Consider the following 21,142-nt stretch of genomic DNA (forward strand, 5'->3'; position numbering starts at 1 on the left):
ATTACAAAACAATTGTTGGGGTGTCTATGTATATTTCTGTAGGAAATGAAATTTTTCCGTTGTTGTGTTTCCCTCCTATCTGACAGATCATGCACCATAAATCAAGTGCTGCACTCGGCCCTGCCTGCGCCTCTAATCTCAGCGGCATTGGCCCTCCTCCTGCTAAGTAGTTCACGAACACTAGATAGTTATCCTTGTCATGGTCCTGGCCTTTGAATTTTAAGTGTTAACACTTAGGTTGTCCCTTTTGACTCCTAAAGGGATACGACCGAGGTAACACAAACCAACTTTGGACTGCAGGCCCTAGCCTGCCTGCAGTCAGAGAGGGCTCTCTCTTTATGATTTAGCTCTTTTGAAAGGGGTGATTTTAGGCTAGATATGATGCACAGGGGCTTTGATTGAGTTTTGGTGGGAAAACTGACACTTTCAGGTAGAGAGGCTGAGTATAGTCTGAATGTTTCAAACCATTGGGCGTGTAGTCAAGGAGGGGAACTGCTGGTGTGTTTCCTTAATAATAGTGAGGGAACATGGAGCAAGATAACTGAGGTTGAAGCAATTTTCAGGTTTAATGGATGAACTGAATGCTAAAGAAAGAGAGGCAATTAAGAATCTCTCCAATAGAGTAGCAGAGAAAGTAACAGGGCGCTACCTAGGGGCAGTTAAGAATCCCTAGGTAATTGGCCAGCACAGGTGAACTGGGGAAAACATGAGCCAGAAGGAATTCAATGTTCATAACCAATTCATTCAGAAGAAAACATCAAGAAACAGTAGGAATTGAGCATAGAGAGTATTTAAACTAATTCTAGACTATTCTTTCTTCCTGCTATTTAGATAATGGCAAACACATAAACAGAGATAAGAGGCACTTATTGCTTCAGGCCGCAGCGCAAGAATTCCATCTTCAACTCTTCAACACATTCATCAACAACAGACAGTTCGCTCTCCAAGCTTTAAGCAATCTTTGATTACAGAAAAGTTCAGGTATACACAGTGAGTCTCTAGTGAAAATTATCAATTGACCAACCCTTAAAACTATACAGAGGGTGGTATATATAGGGAAAAACTCTCTGCAAAGTTCCTTTATTACATCTTGACCTAATTAGGTCATAAAAATGACTACTTGACCTAATCCTATCCTAAAATAAATACAAAAAATATCTCGGGCCATGCTCAGGGCCGATGTATCAAAACTGAATAAATGATGCTATCCTTGGTGGCTTGCTGCAGTGATTTCTGCAATAAATGAGCATGGGTCTCTGCTTCCTTGCTGTCCTGGTGCTTTGAATGCCTTGACGGTGATTTGAAGGCAACGATGGGCTGATGCTTATCGATTTGACTTTCTGGGGGCTTCATCAATGTTCAAGTGCCTTGAGCCCCTAAAAAATCATGACTGATTCTCTCTAGCGTCTTTTCTTCCACTGATACTCTCTTGCAAAATCTGGACTGTGGATCTGATGTGCTGCGGGTCTAATCACCAGTAAATGGCTGCTGTTCAGCCTCTGTATCATTTGAAATTGTCTTCGGATCCTTTTGATATGCTCTGTGAAGAAAACGGATCATTTTTGCGCCTTTTCGGGCTTCCTAGGGCCGCATGGTGAGAAGATTCCTTAAAGATTCCCTGAAGATTCTCCATTTCGGCCTAAAAAATCCTGCAATCAAAAACTGCCTCAGAATTGGATTCTGGGGCTCTGAAGTGCGATTTTTGCGCCTCTACGCCGAAAAAAGTGCTGATGACGTCAGCATGACGTCAGCATTGTACGGCGGGTGATGTCAGCATAACGTCAGTATGGCGACGTGGCGGGATGACGTCATCACATACAGTCGATGACGTGGCAGGTACGGTGGCGGGGACACGTGGCAGGAGGCCACGCAGGCAGGTGACTCATCGGGTGACTAGGCAAGGGGTGACGTGGTGGTGACATCACCTGGCGGGGCGATAAGCAGTATGTGGCGCACCGCTTATGGGGGATGGTGGTTTTGGAGGGAGGGGCTCCACCACAGCCCGGCGCCTGACGCGTGGCGGGAGTATGGCGGCAAAACCACTGAACTCCTGGACGTTAAAGGCCGGGCGCGTCGGGGATGAGGATGCCCGCCAGCCATAGATCTGCGGGGCTGTGGATCGGACGGCTAGCGGCGGACGCGACGGGATAGGGGGTTAACGGGCGGGAATATTCGCAGGAATATTCTGAATTTAATATGCGCGGCGGATGGGTTATAAACTTAGGAAAATGGGTTTACGGGGTTAAATAAAGGCGCGGGTTAATATTTATGCATAAGAACTTTGGGTTAGGGGCGGAATGTGGGTTTTTACAGCGGTGGGGTGAAATTTTTCATGGGGAAAGGTGTAATCATGGGTTTTTTGGGGGTCTTTGGGGTTAAGGGAGAGGTTACTAGCTGACTAGATATCAAACCAGTTCCTCAATGACGCGGATGGGCTAAAAACAGTCCCAGATGGACTGAAATTTCTCGGACTTGGTAGAATTATGGCTATAATGCCAGGGAGGGGTATTTACATAGGGGGATTTATATACATGATTTTAATAGGGGAAGGGAAAAAATAATAGGGAGTTATATAATAAGGGTGATGAAAAAAAGAGAGATGTTAGTGAACTCCAGCCTGAGTACCTCCAACTGAAAAAACTGCCTCGTACCGAAAAATGGATTACTTATCAAAATTGGAACACAGCAGTGGCCCTTAGACTAGCACAATCCTATGGATACTTTTTTGGCCATCTATAGCAAATATGAAGCTTTGCAGCATGCATAGCACGACATATTTGGCATGAAAAAATGTCGATCATCAAAGATGATTAACCTGCTGCAGCAGGAGGCTAACAGTGGCTCCACTTGGGGATGGCTTTTCCTTGTGAAAAGCCAAGAACAGCAGGTCAGATTGCCTTGTATTCAATTGTTGTTGTGTTCTGCAAATTTCTCTTGGCTGGATGCCTTATTGATCCTACCTACCTACCTACCCTAACCAGCACTTACTTTGTTGTTAGGTGAAGTGAAATAGCCAATGCAGCCACTTAAGTAATAATAAGATGAGTGGGATTTGCTGCTTGTGCTTGCTAGTGACACCAACTGAGATTTTGCAATTTGTTATGGCTTTGTCAATCTTTGAGAAGATCAGGAAGCTACTGACCTCCTTTGCGGTGTTTAAATACTGTACAAAATTGTCCTGCAACATATATATACAATTTTTTGGCTGAATTAAAGGACTGTACAAAGGTTCAGGATCACTACCATGCCTTGGAGTCGGGAGATCATTGACAACTCGATACTGAGCCTTGCAGCCTGTTGATGGCGACGTGCACTGATCTCTTTGATCATTCTGCCTGCCAGCGGATAGGTCATTCGGAACTTGCAGAGGTGTTTGCAATTTATTACAATCCGGCTTGAATATGACTTGACTGATCTGAGCAGGCTGCTGGTCTTCTTCTTCTTTGAATAACTCAGATGGCTGAAAACAAAGAGGCAGGGGATCCACTTGGATCATCTGGTCATATGCTTCTGCTTCTGGGTCCTCCTCAATCTGATATTCAATAGCTCTTTGGGGCTGCAAAACTAGAGGCGATACCTTTGGAACAATATCTTGATTAACCTCCAGACGGTCAATAGCAACGCGTGGTGACACTTGATCATATATAGCATGATAGTTATCCTTGATAAATTGAAAAGATTCAAAACAAAAGGGTAAATTTCCTTCACTGAAATTAACACACTCTGCATTTTCCTCCTTTTCTTCATAGCTGAGGCGGGCACGCTGATCATTGGGTTCAGGTAGCTGAACCTGAACATTGCTTCCTGCCAAAATAGGATCTGATTCCTCTGCAAGGCTGATTTGGTTGTTAGGCTCATAATCATCATCATACAGATCGTACTTGGGCAGACAGTTGAAAGAAGAGAAGCTATTATATTCACACAGTATATCAGGAGATTGTTCCATCATGTATGGCTGGATGAATATGTCATCTGTTTTGTGGCAGGTTTGTTCGTGAATGTCACTACTTTCCTGTTGTGAAACAGATCTGTTCTGGTGCTCTGAACTCTTCACTTTCATTGTGATCAACGGCATCATTTCCTCTGTCTTTTGTAACACGCTATGAAATCTTTCTTCTTGCTCTGCTTTGCGTTGTTCTTCCCTCCTTTTTAGATTTGCCTCTACATCCACAGCTATGTCCTGCATCTGTTTCAAAGTGGACAGGCATCTTTCTCTCAGACAGAATTCCATTTCTATGTCAAATGCTCTAGGATATTGCAATAGAGCTAAATCAAGGGGAGGTCTTATATTTAGAGGCATGGCTTGATAAACTTGATTGAATCTGTCTGAAAACTGCTGAACAGATTCATCTGGATGCCTTTCTAAATGATTGTATTCTTCGATGAGCAAGAAGAGATTACCTCTGATCATCCATCTATCAAGGAAAAGCTTGGCACACTGCTGAAAATTAGAGATGCTCGCCTCAGGCAACGCTTTAAACCAAGTCCTAGCTTCGCTTTGCAAAGAAAGGGCAAATAGTCTAAGACTGACATCTTCATTTTCCACTTCAAATGTATTAAGATAATCTTCAAAAGCCTGGATATGTTTCTGGGCAGTAGTGCCATTCTCTCCATCAAATCTAGGGAGATATTCAGGATGATTTGCTGGCAGAGGACCAAGCACAGGAGGCAAGATGAGCGGCTTATATCTTTCAAGAACTTTAAGAGGCACAGGAGTATGTACAGGAACTAGAAGACTGGACTCTATTTTTGGTTCCTCCTTGGCTGTATGATGATCTTCCACAGCATTTGAAAGCTGCTGCTCTGATGTGCAAGGAGGCTTTTCAACAACCTTTTCCAAAGGAAAAACATAAAAATCTGACATAGAATCGCTTTTAAAGTACAATCTGCACAGCAAAATCTGGTGCAAGAGAAAGAACATGATTTCTTGGATGATAGTCCAAGTCGAGAGCTTGATCTTCTTATATAATTCCTTCAGGTTCATTTCTCTAGCGGAGTCTTTATTATGAGGATGAAGTGGAGTCGCCAGGTGGACGAATCAACCTTAAAGTGCCTGATATCTGTCCACCATCACAGATCAGAGCTGAACATGAAAAACCCTGAAGAAAAGGAACACTTTCTCCAGAAAACGAGGCGAACTGGTCAAAATTGAGGATTCACACTAATAGACACATGATTCATGTCCCCAGTGGAGTCGCCATTATGTTAACACTTAGGTTGTCCCTTTTGACTCCGAAAGGGATACGGCCGAGGTAACCACAAACCAACTTTGGACTGCAGGCCCTAGCCTACCTGCAGTCAGAGAGGGCTCTCTCTTTATGATTTAGCTCTGTTGAAAGGGGTGATTTTAGGCTAGATATAATGCACAGGGGTTTTGATTGAGTTTTGGTGGGAAAACTGACACTTTCAGGTAGAGAGGCTGAGTATAGTCTGAATGTTTCAAACCATTGGGAGTGGAGTCGAGGAGGGGAACTGCTGGTGTGTTTCCTTAATAACAGTGAGGGAACATGGAGCAAGATAACTAAGGTTGAAGCAATTTTCAGGTTTAAAGGATGAATTGAACGCTAAAGAAAGAGAGGCAGTTAAGAATCTCTCCAACAGATTAGCAGAGAAAGTAACAGGGCGCTACCTAGGGGCAGTTAAGAATCCCTAGGTAATTGGCTAGCACAGGTGAACTGGGGCAAACATGAGCCAGAAGGAATTCAATGTTCATAACCAATTCATTCAGAAGAAAACATCAAGAAACAACAGGAATTGAGCATAGAGAGTATTTAAACTAATTCTAGGCTATTCTTTCTTCCTGCTATTTAGATAATGGAAAACACATAAACAGAGATAAGAGGCACTTATTGCTTCAGGCCGCAGCGCAGGAATTCCATCTTCAACTCTTCAACACATTCATCAACAACAGACAGTTCGCTCTCCAAGCTTTAAGCAATCTTTGATTACAGAAAAGTTCAGGTATACACAGTGAGTCTCTAGTGAAAATTATCAATTGACCAACCCTTAAAACTATACAGAGGGTGGTATATATAGGGCAAAACTCTCTGCAGAGTTCCTTTATTAGATCTTGACCTAATTAGGTCATAAAAAATGACTACTTAACCTAATCCTATCCTAAAATAAATACAAAAAATATCTCGGGCCGTGCTCAAGGCCGATGTATCAAAACTGAATAAATGATGCTGTCCTTGGTGGCTTACTGCAGTGATTTCTACAATAAATGAGCATGGGTCTCTGCTTCCTTGCTGTCCTGGTGCTTTGAATGCCTTGACGGTGATTTGAAGGCAAGGATGGGTTGATGCTTATCGATTTGAATTTCTAGGGGCTTCATCAATGTTCAGGTGCCTTGAGCCCCTAAAAAATCATGACTGATTCTCTCTGGTGTCTTTTCTTCCACTGATACTCTCTGACAAAATCTGGACTGCGGATCTAATGTGTTGCGGGTCTAATCACTAGTAAATGGCCGCTGTTCGGCCTCTATATCATCTGAAATTGTCTTCGGATCCTTTTGATATGCTTGTGAAGAAAACGGATCATTTTTGCGCCTTTTCGGGCTTCCTGGGGCCGCATGGTGAGAAGATTCCTTAAAGATTCCCTGAAGTCCATTTCGGCCTAAAAAATCTTGCGATGAGCGATTTACGCTAGGCACAAATCGCTCATCAAAAACTGCCTCAAAATTGGATTTCGGGGCTTCGAAGTGCGATTTTTGCGCCTCTGCGCCCAAAAACGTGCAGATGACGTCAGCATTGTACGGTGGGTGACGTTAGCATGACGTCAGCATGGCGACGTGGTGGGATGACGTCAGCATGAAATCATCACGTACGGTCGATGACGTGGCAGGTACGGTGGCGGGGACACGCAACAGTGACGTGGCAGGAGGCCATGCAGGCAGGTGACTCATCGAGTGACTGGGCAAGGGGTGATGTGGTGGTGACGTCACCTGGTGGGGCGGTAAGCGGTATGTGGCGCACCGCTTATGGGGGATGGTGGTTTCGGAGGGAGGGGCTCCGCCACAGCCCGGCGCCCAACGCGTGGCGGGGTACGGCGGCAAAACCGCTGAACTCCCGGACGTTAAAGGCCGGGCGCGTCGGGGATGAGGATGCCTGCCAGCCGTAGATTTGCGGGGCTGTGGATCAGACGGCTCGCAGCGGACGCGATGGGATAGGGGGTTAACGGGCGGGAATATTTGCAGGAATATTTCGAATTTAATATGCGCGGCGGATGGGTTATAAACTTAGGAAAATGGGTTTACAGGGTTAAATAAAGGCACGGGTTAATATTTATGCATAGGAACTTTGGGTTAGGGGCGGAATGTGGGTTTTTACAGCGGTGGGGTGAAATTTTTCACGGGGAAAGGTGAAATCATGGGTTTTTTGGGGGTCTTTGGGGTTAAGGGAGAGGTTACTAGCTGACCAGATATCAAACCAGTTCCTCAATGACGCGGATGGGCTAAAACCAGTCCCAGATGGACTGAGATTTCCTGGACTTGGTAGAATTATGGCTATAATGCCAGGGAGGGGTATTTACATAGGGGGATTTATATACATGATTTTAATAGGGGAAGGGAAAAACTAATAGGGAGTTATATAATAAGGGTGATGAAAAAAAGAGAGATGTTAGTGAACTCCAGCCTGAGTACCTCCAACTGAAAAAACTGCCTCGGACCGAAAAATGGATTGCTTATCAAAATTGGAACACAGTAGTGGCCCTTAGACTAGCACAATCCTATGGATACTTTTTTGGCCATCTGTAGCAAATATGGAGCTTTGCAACATGCATAGCACGACATATTTGGCATGAAAAAATGTCGATCATGAAAGATGATTAACCTGCTGTAGCAGGAGGCTAACATTATGCACCATACTTCCTTGCACACCTCTAGCCACGGTGCCCTATCCTGCTTCAAACTCTACATTTCCAAACACAGATTTTGTAGTTGCACATGAATTTGTTGAACTTCTAACCTAGGGTCTTGTATCGAGGTTTCATGTAATCTCATCACCATTTCCAATGCTTCGGTATGGGTGGAAAGTTTCTGTTGTGACAGCGCCGTCCTCAAGTGCGGTGCAAGAGATGCTACAAACCATGCGTGATGTTGTCCATCTGTTAACGTCATATTGGCTTCATGGATCATACTCTTTAGTTGTTGATCCAGATCCCAAGGAGTCTCGCCCGGGAGCATCACAATCTCTTTAAACCCGATGATTGATTGTGTTTCTGACTTTGGCTTGCTAAATTCCCTATTCATAATGTTCTAGACCTGTGCTATCCCTGTGTTTGGGTGGTCGTTAGGTCCTTGATATACCATTTCAATGCGTGATCCTACAACGCACTCACTAATGTAGCCTTCTTAATATTGTCATCCATGACGCCCTGTGCTTCCCATAATGCTCTTACCATGAACCAAAATTGTCTAGATCCTCATTCCCTACTCCTCTGAACACTGGTAGTTTGATTGCATTTGCCATACTGAATTGTGGAGGTGGTGGAGGTAGAGTGGTTGAAGATGGAGGTGAGGGAAGTGAAGCGGGTGGCGGTGTAGGTGGAGGTGGTAACCACAAAATCTTTTGCCTTATCAAACTGACCACGCTTCTCGAAGAAACCTTCACTAGCTCGTCCTTGCTCTCCCGCGAGGGTGAAATTAAGGGATTGTTTTCTAATTCTTTGCTACCTCCGCTTCTGTAGATTTTTCCACTCTGCGTAGTCTCAAACATTAATTTATTCACAAAACCCGCTTTTCACATAACAATGTCATAATCCATGAATTCAAATATTTAATATACTTACCTTGTGGTCCCTTGAGAAAACATCAGTCTGCCTCGTTGTAACTGATGGTCATGTCCACTGTGAACTTAGTGATAAATCCTCCTATTATTCAGTCAAGCTAGTGTTCCACAGCTAGTGCTATCTTATCATCTGAGGCTTCTAGTCTGCGCATTAGCTGCGTAGTCCACACTATTGGTTTTTCGAGCCTATACCTTCCTTGGCTGTTTGCTAACTTCGTGATCCACTCATACAACTTCGACGGGAAAGAGGCAAAGAAAATCTCGTGGATTTCTGTATACACGTAGAACTCCAACCACTTTTCCTCAGATACTTTTGGAGTTCTGTTTTCCTGTGTCACGAACTCATGAATCTTCTTGTCCAACCACTCTTCAATTTCCTTCTTTGTTGGGTTCGTGTGGCATGACATCAGACATCCCTTATGTAGATCTCAGTCTTGGCAATGAAACCATTTGTTGGCTTAATGGGGCCTAACCTAGGTTCAGAAGTGATTTAGTCGAGAAAATCCTGGTACTGCTAGCCCTTTCGGCAATAGTCTGCGGAGCGCAGATTGAGATCTCACTGGAAGTAGTATGGGAGGGTGCTAGAACCAGTTTTCTGCACCTTGGGGATGTCTAATATGAGGTTATTGGTACGCAGTCCAACCTTCGTACTTACTGCGCTATGCGTACGTGCGGGCACCCCGCACCCTGTGATACTATCTTCGCGTAGTTCTAGCCGCAACACGACCTATGTTATTTACCCAAATCTTCCTTAGTTAGGCTCTGTTAGTTGACTTCTTAGATTATTTTCATATATAAGCATTCATACAAGTATTCATCGAGTGTGTGCAGTAAATAACCAGAATAAAAGTATTGCATAGCATTAAAACACAGATTCAAGAATAGATGCACAGAGTAAACTTCTCTTTATTAACTGTCAATTCCAAGTACATACCCGACTCCACCCTATGCACTCAGCTGCAGGGGCCTGCGCACTCAGTTGCGGACTCTACTAGGCCTCTGCGTGCTCAGCTGCAGAGTCTCTACCTACTACTATGACCCTGTACACTACAGATCTAACTCTAGTACTCCACCATGCCTTTTCTATTCTATCTATTATTCCTTAGCTTAGTTCCCTTTACAATTTAGAGCCTCGCTCTATTTATACAATCCCATGGTCCGCAAACCATGGGTAGGCCGACACAACTTTACATTAAATTACAATATTTTAGGGTAGACAACCCTATGACTTGATTGTACACTTCACGCTTCGTGCCCGCACTTCGCGGAGTTCTACACCATCTTTGACCAAAAATTGGGCTTTGAGCCCCAAAATCTACTGCGGGGGATCCCATGCCCAGCACTTAGTGTAGCCAGGTGAAGGGGATCTTGATCACCCCATCACATTTGTGAGTCGAAAGTTATCAAAAGAAGAAATAAATTATTCCACAATGGAACGAGAGGGCTTAGCTATCGTGTAAACGCTATAAAAATTTAGGCATTACTTAGTAGGCACACACTTCAAGATGTTCAAGGACCATTTTGCGCTGAAGTTCTTAGTGAACAAGCCTGTGTTGGGGGGTAAGATATGCAGGTGGCTATTATTGTTCCAAGAGTATGATTTTGAGGTAATAGTTAATCCAGGATGATTGAACACTGGGCTAGATCATCTGTCCAGGATTGAGACCAACGAGGAACCAACAAACATTGAAGAAGGACTGTCCAATGCACAAATCTTTGCAGTAAGGGTTGCTGATCGTCATTTCACCGATATCATTTACTATTTTTCTACCAGAGTAGCCCCTAAAGAGTATACAACTCAACAAAAGAAAGAACTCATATGCAAAGCTGCTGATTTTTCTCTGATTTCCAAACATTTCTATAAAATGGTCCCCATCGAGATATTGCACAAATATGTCCCTGAACATGAAAGGCACAATATTTTGGCAGAAGAACATGGTGGTGTCACTGGAGGATACTATGCAGGAAAGGCCACTGCGTAGAATATTTTAAGAGCGGGACTATGGTGGCCCACAATGCACAAGGATTCCAAAGAATATTGTACTATTTGCGACGTCTGCCAAAGGAACAGAAGACCGTCGAGAAGGGATGAGTTACCGGTGAATCCACAAGTCACCTTTAAGGCCTTTGATAAGTGGGTGATTGACTTCATTGGAATGATCAATCTGTCAAGAAAGAAAATTGGTGCGTGATACATTATTACTGCGATAGATTATTTGACCAGGTGAGCTGAAGCACAACCGGTAAAGGATTGCAACTAGACACTATGACACACTTCATATTTGAATTTATCTTATCAAGATTTGGGTTTCCAAAGATCTTGATGAGCGACTGAGGACCACACTTCCTACACAATGCTACTAAAGCATTAATGAAGGACTTTTAGGTACATCATCAGAAGAGCATGCCTTATCATCCTCGAGCGAATGGCACGGTTGAGGCTTTCAAAAAAAATTTGGAGAATGCCCTGAATAAAGTATGCAATGTCAACATAAAATATTTGGATGTGTGTATAAAAACAGTTTTATGGGAATATAGGACTACCTGCAAGAAGTTGATGGGGCAGACTCCTTTTAAATTGGTTTATGGACATGAATCCATAATGCCTATGGAATACATAATACCGAGTCTTAGAATTGCTGCATTTATGGACATGGCAGGCAATGACATTATTTAGGAGAGTGATGAGCCTCATCATTGGGTAATTATATGGGCCTTAATTCACCTCCTAGCTTAGTCAAACCAACTATTCTCATAACTTATTGCATACTTTTTATTATATTTTGTTTATGAGATGAGTTAGAGTTGGATATTTTGCTTTGTGGTCTAATGTGCATTTAGTGCAGGATTAAAGGATAAAATAAAGGAATTTTGGCAAATACCTTGGTCAAAACTCGAATGGGACAAGGGAGAGGAATTATAGGAGGAAAATACTCCTCATTTACTACCCCTCGATTCGAATATTCCTCCTTCAGCTCAGAGTGCAAACAACCAAATCATTAGGACTAGAAGGCAGTCGAGCAAGTGAAAGACAAAGCACCAGTTTATCTTGAGTTTGGGAGCTGAGCCTCCCTAATTTTCAGGAAGTTGTCAGAGACTTTATATGTAGAAATAGAGAGGCCTAGGACCTCAATAGGATTCATATTTTTTATTGTAAAACTCTACTCTATTGTCGAGCTGCAAGACTTGTGACAGTTTTTGATGTAATCCATTGTTTTGATAATAAGAATGAGTTTTGTCTTGATCCAACACTGAGTTAACTCAGAGGGCTAAAGCTCTTGGGTTAGGGCCCAAAACTAGCAGCCAAGGCTCCTCTTTATTGTACATGTATACTAGCATAGATTCATAGTTTAATTTTTCATTTGCTTAGTAGCTACATTTCCATTACAACAATGTAGATTAGATTGGTTGTATGTTAGTTTGCTTCCATTTGTGCCTTCTTTCAATTAGAAGGTTAGCAAGGAGAAAAAGGATCACCATAAGGTTTTCAATAGGTGTCTCAGCCTCACTTCCTCCCTCTGGGACCATGATTTGAGGAAGAGACCCTTTAGCAGCCCCAAAAACACAGATTTCTAGTTCTTGCATGAGCTTTGGATTTTTTTGTCTTGATTTAGCATTTGGTTCATTTCATTGTCATCTTTTTCCATTACTCCATTTGTGTAATAAGATCTCACTCATTCTTTCATTCCCTTCAACACTTTCTTCATGCATAATATAGGCAATTGATTCATGCTTTTCTAGTTTATGAAAATGTATCTTGTTGCATAGTTCTTGGAAAAAACACATGTTTTAAGAAAAGCAGGTAGTTCAGGAGGAGACCTAGACTTCATCACCAGCAACCACCTTCCACTTCATCCACCCTAGCCATCTCTTGTTCCACCATCACCCTCACTAGTTTTTTGTCATTTTTCATTAAAATTCCCCTAGATACATTGAGCGAATCTAGCCATCCTTGATCTTGGATATTGACTCTTGAGTGTTTCTAGACCTTCTAACACCCCATCCCACTCATCACACATCTTTTCCAAGCTTCCCAACACCTCCAAAACCTCACAATTAGCTCTCGGTCGTATCCTGTAGGTTTCCTGTAATTCCTATAGGATCATCTTGTAGGTTTCTAGTACATCCTGTGGGTTTTCCTGAAACAACCTGTTTTGAGGCCGAATTGATGGGTAACCTCTAGGAAGTCAAAAAACGCCTCCTAGCACCCTTCCACACCATCCAACCACTCCATAAGTCTTTTATCCATCCTCAATCACCTTCCATCCACCTGTCACATCCACAAGAACAATTAATTTGCATACTTGATTTTTCCTAAAAAACCAAAAAAGTGAAAACATATTTAGTTTAGTTTTCTTTCTTATACATTAGTATGGTTTGATGCTCTTTGCTTCTGTAGCTTAGATAGAAGCATTATGTTAGTGATGATTTAGCAATTCTACATAGCATATCTATTTAAATGGTTAATTAGGATATGGTGTGATTTAGCATTACATGTTGTTTTCTACATTATAATAGTAGTGTAGCTCTCTTAGAATAGATTTTCTCTTCTTCCATCAAAGAATCAATCTTCTTCTGACTCTATAGAAGTCTGGCTTGGAACCCCTAGGGTCTCTCACCGGATGAACAGTGACAACAGGCAAGACCTTCACTTTTACTTGTGCATATAGCACTATCACCTCCAAGTTTGTATGAACCCTTGGTTGGTAAGTAAAGCTAGTAACCCAGGAGTTGTAGCATCCTTGCTGCAATACTGGTGCTCATCACTTTTTGGCGCCATTTCCAGGGAGGTGTCTAAGTAGAATGTGATTACTTCTTTCTTTTCTTCTACTTCTTGTCTTCAATTTTTTGCCACTAGTTTATTTCTACAAAAGTAATATAGTAGCTTCCTTTTTTTCATTTTTCATTATCTGGTTTCCTTTCCATTCTGCAAGTAGAATTTCAATTCAGCAAGTAGATTTTCATTATGTCAGTGATTTTCATTGAATCATAAATTTCATTTTTGCAAAGTACTTTCCATCTTAAAAGAAATATTATAAATCCAACCCAAAAATATTTCCTTTCATGCCTTGTAGGAATAGGGAAAATTTAGGGAAATTTTTGCCAAATACCCCCACTGCATCCAATAGCCAACCTTCTCTCTTCTTCGGTGGCTGTGAACTGGAGGAACCTTTAGGTGAGAAACCTGAGATATTTGAAGAACCTACATGGGAAGAAGAAGAAGAGGAACCCATTCCTACTGAACTAATGGCTAAAAACCAAAGTGATAGAGGGAATAGAGAGAGAGTTGAGGGTGCCTTCCCCATCAGGGAAACCAACGGGGACACTAAGATGAAGAGTATAAGCCCCTTTGCCCTACCTCATTTCCATGGCCTGACAATAAAATACCCCGACACTTTTCTATTTGAGGTTTTGTTATATGCCGAACCTATGAGTATACAAATGATGAGCAAAAGTTAAAACTATTTCCATCTACCCTCAAGGATGCAGCATTGCGCTGGTTCATGGGCTTACCTGGAGATAGCATCACAACCTGGGCCCAAATGCAGTAGGATTTTAACAAAAAATATTGGGACTATTGTAGGTCAAACGATACTAAAGAAAAAAAAATTAGGATGACCATAGGCTAGGATGAATCCTTAGAAGACTACAAAGAAAGATTCCAGCTGAGTTACAAAAGGGCCAGGTGCACACTTTACCGTGAGTCACTAAAGTCGGTCTTGCTCAAGGGAGTAAGAGAAGACCTTCTGGATACGTTACACTTGTTAGCAGGAGGAGATATCTACCAATTACCCTATGAGGATATCAAGACTGTCTTTAGAAACCATTCTAGGGCATCCCGGAAAAAGGGTAGGGGTAGTCAAGCTATGGCCAATACATCATCTTCCAACTCATCCATCAAGGGTGAAATTGGAAATATGCTAGAAGATTTCAAAAGTTAGATGCTGCAAACCCTTTCCTTGCAAATGGACACCATGAACATCAAAAGGAAGAAAGAGGAAGCAAAGAGAGCCTTGACCATCTTTTGTCATAGATGCACAAGGAGTCATCCTAGGAATAGATGTCCATTGAACTGTATTGAAATTTGCTTAGTCTGTGAAGAGAACCACTCCACAGAAAAGTGCCCTTCGTTACTCGGACTCAAAGCTGTATCTCAAGGAGTTGAAGGGGTCACTGAGCAGCTTTGCCACATTAACCAAAGGAGGCCTCCTAGGCCTAGACCATACCAGCAGGGCATGCAAGGGTCATACCATGCATATTACAACCCCAACCAAAACAAAGCTACACCTTATTGGGGATCCCCTTCTCATCCTTCTTGGTCTATACCCCCTCCTTGGCCCTATCCATCTCAGTATCATTCCCAGCCAACCAACCAGTCATTTCAACCTTATGCTCTGCCCTAACCTCAATGGAATACACCACTCCAGGGGTGGAGGCCCCAATACAACAATGCTACAGCTCTATTGCCTCCACCACCTGCCTAACCACAACTCCTACACTCTGCTCCACCCAAGCAACCCTAGATGCCTACCCAACCAAATCGAAACCTGAACAATAGGCAGGCTCAGCAAGTATATAGTGAAGAGACACCATATCTAGCTTATGCTGCGGAAATCCAGGAGATTAACCTAAGATATTGAAGAGTCCTCTCGGATAACCAACCTCCCCCTCCATATAAGGATGTTGAGGAAGAATGAGAGGAAAGAAACCTTAACGTAAATCCACCCTTTCCTGAGAGATTATCCCAACCGCTCCAGCCTACCCTAGAAGAAACTGAACTTCTAGGAGAATTGAAAAATCTATGTGTAAAGATCCCTCTTCTCCAGGTAATAAAAGATGTTTCCATTTACAATGCGTTGATTGAGGAGAAATGCTTCAAGCATCCAGGAAGAAGACAAAGGGATTCCCCTACCATTAATGTCATTGGGTAGTTTTCCGACTTAATGCGGGGGCAAGTAATATTTTCGAAATATTTGGACCCTGGAAGCCTTGTAGTAGATGTGAACATCAATGGCACCATTGTCCCACACACTCTGATTGATCTTGGGGCTACCATTAATGTGACGACCAAGGACACCATGCTCAAACTCAACCTCCAAGGGTCATTGAGGAAGACCACAATAGTTCTACAACTTGCATACCATTGCACAGTCACCCTTGAGGGAATTGTGGAGCATGTGATGGTTTCCATTGACTCTTGGGAGTACCCTACATATTTTCTAGTTCTCCAGCCTAAGGCTAAGCTCACCAGTTATCCTCTCATCCTTGGGAAGCCATGGTTGGCCACAACCGATGCTTACATTAGCTGCAGAGCTGGGAATATGACCATAAAGAATAGGCATATGTCCAAGTAGTTAGTCCTATACCCTCCTGCTCAACCATATTTTGAGCATGATTTGTCTTTATGGTTGGAGGAGGAGGAAGAAGATGAGGTTTATTCCACCCAAATTTATGCTTTAAAAGCAACCATGGGAGGAGGACAACAACATGAGGATGACTTGATTGAATACCTTCTCCAAAGTCCAACTCCTAGTTCGTTACCATTAGAAGAAGAAGTAAGGGAAGCCTAGAATAATCATCTAATTGACTTATTCTTGGCTGATTCCAACCCACTCGGTGTCAAAACCATAGAATTCAGCCCAGAGAAAACCTTGAAAATTAATCCATCCCTTTCTTCTCTTCAAGAGGAAAATCTATGCAACATGGTAAAATAAAACCTAGAAGCCTTTGCTTGGAGTTACAAGGAAATGAAGGGAGTACACCCCTCAGTGTGTACTCACCACATATACATCAAAGAAGGTTGCAAGCTGGTTCGACAACCACAAAGGAGGATGAATCTAGCTCTTAAAGATAGAGTCAAAGAAGAACTGAAAAAACTGCTAGATGCAGGATTCATTTGCCCTATCTCTGATAGTGAGTGGGTCTCCACTTTAGTGTTAGTTCCCAAGAAAAATGGTACGTTGAGGATTTGTGTTGATTACAGGGAGTTGAACAAAGCCACAAAGAAGGATCATTTTCCCCTACCCTTCATTGACCAAGTTCTAGATGACCTGGTAGGGAAAAAGTTTTTTTCTTTCCTAGATGGATTCAGTGGGTACAACCAAATCCAAATCTACCTAGAAGACCAGGATAAGACCACATTCACCTACCCTTGGGGTACTTTTTCCTATAGGGTCCTTCCCTTTGACCTATGCAATTCTCTTGCCACTTTCCAGAGAGTAGTCTTGAGTATTTTTGCTGAATTAGTACATGATATGGTGGAAATTTATATGGATGATTTTACACCTTACAACTGTGATTTTCAAGAAGCCCTGACTAACCTAGGCAAAGTACTGCATAAATGCATGAAATGAAATTGTCTCTCAGTCCTGAAAAATGTGAATTTTTAATGACTGAAGGGACCGTGCTAGGTCATTCAATATCTCAGCAAGGAATGCAGGTGGACCCGGACAAAATAACAATCATCCAAAGGGTCCCGCCTCCACAAAAGTAGAGAGATGTCAAGAGTTTCTTAGGGTTAGCTGGATACTACCGAAGGTTCATAAATGACTTCAACAAGTTGGCCTGTCCTTTATTTGTGTTGTTGGCCAAAGATTTTGAGTTTATATGGTCAAAAAGCTGCCAAGAGGCCTTAGACATTCTAAAGGGTAAGTTAACCACTGCACCAATTCTGTGAGGCCCAAATTAGGCCTTCCCCTTTCATATTCATACTGATGCCTCACACAGAGCCATAGGAGTAGCCTTAGGTTAGGTAGAGGAAAAACTGCCTTATGCCATCTATTTTATCAGTAAGAACTTATCAAAGGCTAAGCTAAATTATACAGTGACTGAAAAGGAACTCCTGACTGTTATTCATTCATTAAACAAATTCAGGCATTACATTACAGGCTATCAAACATTTGTGCATATTGACCATGTTGCAATCAAATATTTAATGAACAAACCAGATGTGAATGCTTGAATTATAAGATGGTTTCTTTTATTACAATAGTTTGATCTAACCATTGTTGATAAGCCTGGTAAGAAAAATGTTGTTGAAAACTTTTTATGTAGGGTGAATCTGTCTACAGGTGAAGAAGGAATGGTGGATGACCAGTTAGTAGATGAGCACTTGTTTGCTATTTTAGTTCTCTCTTCATGGTTTTCTGATATAGCAAACTATTTGGTATCATCACAGTTCCCACCAAACTTGCCCTCCAAAGAAAAGAGAAAGATAGTCAGGAAAAGCACCCCCTTCACCTGAATTAGGGGAAATCGTTTCAAACTTGGCCCAGATCAAATCTTGAGAAGGTGTGTAAGGGAAGAGGAAGTTTTTGACATCCTTTTGACCTGTCATGATGGGCCTTGTGGAGGTCACTTTGCAGCAAAAAGGATAACATTCAAAGTGTTACAAGCATGCTATTATTGGCCCACTCTTCATCAGGATGTGAAAAAGTACACTAGTCAATGTGATCGGTCCCAAAATATGGGAAATCCTACTCCAAGAGATGAAATGCCTCTACACCCTCAAGTGACTTTCGAACCATTTGACAAGTGGGGCATGGAATTCATTGGGACTATCAACCATCCATTAAAGAAAAGATAATAAATTATTGTGTGCACTAATTAATTGACTAAGTGGGTTGAAACTAAGGCAAGTAAGGCAACAAAAGAAGAGAAGGTGGTTGAGTTCCTAAGGGAGAATGTATTCTACAAATTTGGGCACCCTAGAGAGCTAGTAACATACTAAGGTAGCCAGTTTACCTCCAACATGATTGAGGAACTTCTCAGCCATGAAAAAATCAAGCATAGGACCTCCACTCCCTATCATCCACAAGCTAATGGGCAAGTAGAGGTGACCAACGAGGCACTGGAGGGCATCTTAACAAAGGTAGTGAGCCACAGAAGGAAGGATTGGGCAGAAAGACTAGTTGAGGCCACCTGGGCCTATAATACCACATGGAAGACCACCACTTGATTTACACCCTATGAGTTGGTGTATGGAAAAAAAAGCCTTGCTATCTATTGAGTTTGAATATAACACATTGAGGATGGTAGCCCAACTAGATTTGGATCTTAGTCATGCACAGAAAGAGAGATTGTTTCAATTGAATGGCTTGGATTAATTCAGGATGTGGGCCCTCCTACATACAGAGATAGTTCAGCTTTAGAGGAAGATCTGGAATGATATACATATTATGGAGAAGCAACTCTAGGAGGGCGATTGGGCATTGTTATATGATTCTAGGTATAAAGACTTCAAGGGCAACATAAGGACAAGATGGCTTAGACCTTATGTTGTGGAAAGATGCCATGATAATGGTTCAGTGAAAATTAGAACTATAGATGAAGAAGCCATTCCGTTGCTTGTTAATGGGCACCGATTGAAAATGTACAAGAAACCTTTATCAAAACAAGAGTTCATTGACAATATCAATAAAACAGTGTTGGGCATGGACTCCCCCCACAGCATGTTTTCGGGCTTAAAGCCCTAGTTTTGAAGTTGTTATTATTGTAAAAGCTCTATGAATTGCAGTCGTGGAGCACAAATTGTATGTTAGAGTCATAGGGCTATCTGCCCTAAGTTTTGAATGTGGTGTTGGCCTACCCATAGTCCGTGGACCATGGGATTGTACAAATAGAGCGAGGCTCTAAGTTGTAAAATATAGATCAATGGAGAAACCAGATGGAGTCTAGAAGATAGTGAGCATAGAGGAAGAGTTTAAGTACCTTGGGTCGTAGTAGTAGGAAGAGGCTCTGTAGCTGAGTGCGCAAAGGCCTAGTATAGTATGCAGCCGAGTGCGTGGACCCCTGCAGCTAACTGCGTAGGGTAGAATCGAGTCTGTAACCAGAGAAGGAGATAATAAAGAGAAGTTTGACTCGAAATCTTGTGTATCTACTTTGAATTATTATATGGTTGATATCTTCTGCAATTATACTGTTTTAGTTATTTCGCGCACTTATATGAATGCTAAACACTATTCAGTATAACTAAACACATACAGTTAAGCTAAGTTGATCAACTAATATTGGGTTAATAGTGAGGATTTGGGTAATATCATTGTTTGGGCCTCGAGTAGGGTTGCACGAGGGCAGCATCGCAGGTTGCGAGGTATTGATAGGTGCATGTAGCGATGAGCACACAGGTTCAAACACAGACCACTTAGATACCATCAGACATCTCTAGGGTGTCGAAACTTGGTTCTAGCACCCTCCCATACTACTTCGGGTGAGACCTTAGTCCATGCTCTGTGGACTCTTGCCGAAAGGGCTAGTAGTATTGGAATTTTTTTGGTTAAATCACCTTTGAATGTGGGTCGAGCGTTAACAAGCCAACAAATGGTTCTATTGCTGGGACCAGGATCTGCATAAGGGATGTCTAATGTCTTGTCACTAGAATCCAACAAAGAAAGAAATTGAAGGGTGGTTGTACAAGAAGATTCATGAGTTTGTAGTGCAGGAAAATAGGAATCTGCGAGTATCTAAGAAACATTGGTTGGAGCGTTACTTATATATGGAAATCCACGAAATTTTCTTTGCATCCTTTCCCTTTGAGCTGTATGAGTGGATCGTGAAGCTAGCGGACAGTCAGGGAAGGTCTAGGCTCGACAAACCAATCGTGTGGACTTTGGAATTAGTGTGTAGACTAGAAGTGTTAGAAGATAAGATCACGCGAGCTATGGACCATTGGCTCGGTCAAATCATAGGTAGATTTATCACGGAGTTTGCAGTAGATATGACCGTTAGCTATAGTGAAGCGGAACAACGCCTCCTCAAAGGACTGCGAGGTAAGTATATTAAATCTTTGAATATTTGGATTAAGATGTTATTGTGTGAAAAACAGGTTATGCGAATAAATTCATGTTTGGGACTACGCAAAGTGGGAAGGTCTACAGAAATAGAAGTAGTGAATAATTAGAAACTAGTCCCTTAATTTCACCCTCATAGGAAAGTGAGGAAGAGCTCCTGAAAGTTTCTCCGAGGAGCGCGGTCAGTCTGATAAGGCATCGAATTCCACGCTTACCACCTCCACCTACATCGCCACTAGTCTCACCATCTTCATCTCCATCTCTACCCACCCCACCTCCGCCACTTCCATAGTTCAGTATGGCGAGTTAAATCAAACTGTCGGTATTCATAGGAGTAGGGAACGAAGATCCTGACCAATTTTGGTTCATATTCAGGGTGGTATGGGAAGCACAAGGAGTCATGGATGACAATATGAAGAAGGCTACGCTGGTAAGTGCATTACAGGATCGCACACTAACATGGTACATTAAGTGTTCTAATGACCATCCAAATGCAGGAATCACAGATATCCAGGCCAGCTGAACAAGGAATTTAGCAGGCCAAAATTAGAAACATAATCGATT

This window comes from Pinus tabuliformis, chromosome 6 (genome assembly GCF_031772625.1).
Source record: "Pinus tabuliformis cultivar Carrire ecotype Pingquan chromosome 6, CPIR1, whole genome shotgun sequence".
Taxonomy (NCBI): Eukaryota; Viridiplantae; Streptophyta; class Pinopsida; order Pinales; family Pinaceae; genus Pinus; species Pinus tabuliformis.